The sequence below is a fragment of the Vicugna pacos genome, chromosome 11, assembly GCF_048564905.1.
Source record: "Vicugna pacos chromosome 11, VicPac4, whole genome shotgun sequence".
Taxonomy (NCBI): Eukaryota; Metazoa; Chordata; class Mammalia; order Artiodactyla; family Camelidae; genus Vicugna; species Vicugna pacos.
Genome location: NC_132997.1, coordinates 16,956,441 through 16,961,333, shown reverse-complemented (window position 1 = coordinate 16,961,333; position 4,893 = coordinate 16,956,441). Strand labels below are relative to the sequence as shown.

The 4,893-nt window shown below is 51.2% G+C and overlaps 1 pseudogene; it reads left to right on the top strand.

Moving 5' to 3' along the window:
- The first annotated feature begins 3,007 nt into the window (after positions 1-3,007).
- Positions 3,008-4,562, top strand: LOC140699685 (OTU domain-containing protein 5 pseudogene; annotated as a pseudogene).
- Positions 4,563-4,893: the final 331 nt, after the last annotated feature.

Here is a 4,893-nt window from a genome sequence, read left to right as displayed (position 1 = left end):
TCACACCGATGGTATCTATGCTCTTTTCATGGTTGATCCATTGACATTTGGGGGGAAGAACAAGAAATTAGCTCACGACTTTTAAACAGCAAACTTCTCTCCCCGTGGCTCCCACACATAGGTACGCAGTCACTCAGGAAGTGTTTTGTGAGTAACTTCTCCCTTCCAGGCACTGTTGAGGCTGCTGGGGACATAGCTTTGAAACACACAGATACACTTGTCTTCAGGAAGCTTATCTCCCAGTAAAGACTAAAAAGAAAAAAAAAAAACTGCATAGATATGCCATAAACTAAAACTAGAGTTAAGGTCCATATGTGAAGCCTCACTTGTTATTCATACGTTTTTAAATACTGTTATCAAGTCATCTTCCTGAATTGGAGGGTTGAGGCTACATTTCTTTTCAGGAACCCAGAGCTCATCCTCTGACTTCACACACCTTTGCTCTACACAGGTGTCCACCAGGCAGCCGGCAAACCGAGGCTGTGTCACAAATATCTACGGCTCTGAATTCTCCAATGGTGATTGCAAGACTCTGTCTATAGGGCTGGAAAGGCACCACCCAACCTATGAAAAAAATTAGGTTTAACTGAAGGTTTAACTTGGAAAAGGACTGATAAGTTAATATAATCAATGGTTCATTTATTTTTCTTCAGGGACATAGGAAACAACTATTTAAATAAACTGCTTACTGTGGGGAGGGTATATAGCTCAGTGATGGAGCATGTACTTAGCATGCATGAGGTCCGGGGTTCAATCCCCAGGACCTCTATTAAAAAATAAATAAGTAAACCTAATTATCCCCCCAAATAAAATAGCTGCTTAGTAAACATTAAAAAAAGAAAAATATTTAAATAAATAAACTCCTTAATTTGTAAGTCTGGCCTTTGCTGAGTTTAATTGGCAACTCATCCATTTATTCATTTATCAAATGCCTGGCCTTGTGCACTGTGATAGAAACGCAAAGTTTAATAAGACGTGGTCCCTGCCCTCGCGGAGCTTGTAATCCTGCAAGAGAAGTAGGCGTGGAGACAACCGGAGCGCCGTGGTGGGCGGTGAAGGGGGCGATGGGTTCCACCTGGCATAAGCGAGGGGGGGGGTCTTCAGAAGAAGACACCTGAACTGAGTCTTCAACACGAGTGGGAAGGCACCAAGTATCTCCTAAGAGCGGTGCCTTTCTTCCTCCTTTTTCTCTCTAACAGTTACCTACAGCCGCTGTCAGTAATTTGGCCACTGTATCCATCCACCAATAAACGACCACAGCCGCCCTCAATGGAATAAGTGCTTAGTGTTCTATTTTGTGCAATCAGAGGTTAGCTTCCAAATTCATTGGCACAGAAGATCAAACAGCTAATCATATACAGTGATTGCATTTAAAATCCATGCCCCTGAATAACTGATGAACTCTTCTATTTTAAATGCTCCTGAAACTCGGCTGCAGAGAAGGGGCCTATCTTTTCAGTCTTACACTGTGGGCAGAGGTCACACCTTTTCACACATGTCCCTTCCTTGAATTCAGCCCATGCATTTGAAAGAATACTGCTGTCAGAAAAGAAGTAAAATTGTCTCTGCTTGCAGATGAGATGATAACTATATATAGAAAACCCTAAAGACTCAACCAAAAGTTGTTAGAAATAATAAATGAATTCAGTAAAGTTGCAGGAGACAAAATCAATATACAGAAATCATTTACATTTCTATATGATAACAACGATCTTTCAGAAAGAGAAACTGAGAAAACAATCCCACTTACAATAGCATCAAAAAGATAAAATCCATAGGGATACATTTAACCAAGGCAGAGAAAAATCTGCATGCTGAAACCCATCAAACAGTGATGAAAGAAACTGAGGAAGAAACAAATAAATGGATTGGAAGAATTAATATCGTTAAAATGTTCGTACCACTCAAGGGATCCACAGAGTCCATGCAATTCTTATCAAAATTCCAATGGCACTTTTCACATAAATAGAGCAAACAATCCTGAAATTTGCAAGGAATCACAAAACACCCCAAGGATCCAAAGCAGTATTTCGGGGGCGGGGCGGTAATTAGATGTACTTATTTATTTTAATGGAGAGGCTGGTGATTGAACCCAGGACCTCATGCACACGTACTCGGGCCACTGAGCTCTACCCTCCCCAGACAAAACAATCCTGAGAAAGAAGAACAAGGGTAGAGGCACCACACTTCCTGATTTCAAACTATAGGTGACTCCTGAACAACACACGGGATTAGGGGCCCTGACCCCTTACATGGTGGAAAATCTGCATGTAACTTTACAGGTGGTCCTCCTTTGTCTATATCCACAGTGCAGCGCCCTCAGATTGTGCAGCACTGCAACACACATCTGTGTTAAAAACCCGTGTACGTGGACCGATGCAGTTCAGACCTGTGTTGCTCAAGGGTCACCTGTATATTACAAAGCTACTGTGGGCGCCGGGTTTGCTGGGGGGTACTCGCTGCTGCTACAGTGACTATTCTCCCCCAAAGAAGCCGCCGCCACCGCCCGGGCCGCTGTCCCCCGCGCAGCTCTGCTGCGGGGGTGTAGGCGTGGGCGGCGGCGACCACGACCGTGACGCGGGCGCCGTGGGGGCCCGTCCCCGGGCCTCGCCACCGCCTCGGGGCCCGCTGCCGGGGCTGCTGCCCCGCTGGGCGCTGGCCGTGCCGTCCGGCCACAGCAGGCCTCTCCTCCCCCTGGCGGGGGCCCCGGCGGTCCCGGCGGCGGCCGGGGGTGGGGGGGGCGGGACGCGGTGGGTGCGGCGGCGGCGGGCGAGGGCGGCTGCTGCCGGGGCCTGGGCACAGCGGGCGGCGGCGGCGGCAAGCCCCTGGGGCGGGCGCAGCCGGCAGGGCAGTCCCGAGCCTGAGGAGGCCGCCGCAGGTTCCCGCAGCGAGGACGGGTATGAAGCGGCTGCAGCGCGCGAGGCCACGGACCCCGCCCCCGGCGGAGCAGCAGGAGCACTGCTTTGAAAAGGCCCTGGGAGACAAGCAGGGCTTCATCATCAAGCAGATGAAGGAGGACGGCGCCTGTCTCTTCCTGGCCGTAGCCGACTAGGTTTATGGAGACCAGGACATGAACTGCGTGGACTCTCTGATGAACAATGCTGACTCCTTCTCCAACTACGTCACAGAGGACTTCACCACCTTCATCAACCGGAAGCGGAAGAACAACTGCCATGGCAACCACATTTAGATGCAGGCCACGGAAGAGATGTTCAGCCGGCCTGTGGAGGTGTACCAGTGCAGCCCAGAACTGATCAACACATTCCATGGCATCCAGCAAAATGTGGATGAACCCATTCGTGTCAGCTACCATCGGAATATCCACTACAACTCGGTGAATCCTAACAAGGCCACCGTTGGCATGGGACCGGGCCTGCCATCATTCAAACCAGGGTTTGCAGAGCAGTCCTTGGTGAAGAATGCCATAAAAACATCGGAGGAGTCATGGATTGAACAGCAGATGCTGGAAGACAAGCAGCGGACCACACACTGGGAGGCCATAAACGAAGCCATTGAGCAGAAGTTGGCTTGGGAGTCCTACCTGCAGTGGCTGAGGGATCAAGAGAAACAGGCCTGCCAAGTCCGTGGCCCCAGCCAGCCCCGGAAAACCAGTGCCACATGCAGTTCTGCCACCGCAGCAGCCTCCAGTGGCCTGGAGGAGTGACCCATCTGGTCCCCACGGCAGTGGAGTTCAGCCTCGTCTCCTGAGCACCCTGAGCTGATGCCAAGCTGGGCATCAGGCCCCTTCCCCGGGCACTGTCTTAGCTCTTGCCAAACCTCCTTCACCCTGTGCACCAGGTAGACGCCGCCAGTTCTCAACAGGAGCCGACCGGGCTACTTCCCCCCTCATGTCCCTCTACCCTGTTCTGGAGTGCCAGGCCCTCATTCAGCAGATGTCCCCTTCTGCCTACAGTCTGAGCGACTGGGATGATGAGACCCTAGCTTCGGTGCTGGCAGTGTCCCAACGGGAATAACGTAGACAGTAGGAAGAGAAACAAAGTGCACAGAGACCCACCCCCAGACAAGAGTTGATGGAGACCCAGAGACTGGAGACTGTCTCCCAACCCCCACCACTCCTGCCCTCCAGTGCCACCCCACCTTCTTTGGCTTCCTTCCCCTTCGCCTTCTTCCTTGTTCCCTCTCTTCCCTCCTTTCCTTCCCCGCTTCCCTCTGGCTGGCCCACCCCCATGCACCCTTCATCGCTGCCACCACAACTGCCACCTGTCTCTTCACCAGCTGATGTGCCCTCTTGCCCCCTGCACGGCACCATCCCTGCATTCCACAGGGGACTCGGGCAAGGGTGCTGAAGGTAGGTGAGAGGCACACAGAGACAAACCGACTGGCAGCCAGGCAGCCCCTGAGGAGAGACATTCAGGCAGAGGGAAGTTTCCCTGCCCTCAGTTCCTTCCAAGATCAGAAAACTGTCACCCCACCTCCACAGTGATGCCAGGGAGGTGGGAGGAAGAAGTGGGTATATCCCCTTCCCAGTACCCCCAAAAATGTCTGAGCCTTCAATGTTGAATTTTTCTTTATTAAAATGCACTTTTATCTTATAAAATCAACCAATCAAAAAGTGATGTAGACTATAACAAAAAGTGATGTAGACTATAACATTGGTTCTATGAAGGTGGCATCTCTGGTTTGGGGGCATGAAGGCCATGGGGCACAGAGGGGGCACAAAGACGTGGTTGCTGTCCCTGGCCTCCAGCTCTGTGGAGGTGGGCAGGATCTAGAGCATGAGCCAGGGACAGGGACAAGAGGGGGCAGATGTCAAGTGGGCTTTTTGGACAATGAGACTGACCTTGCTGCATTCCTTATGGTTCCACCACCATCACTAGTCTTTTTGGGGTGGGGGCACCTTTAAGGATCATGGCCACCACCCAGGATTTGAGT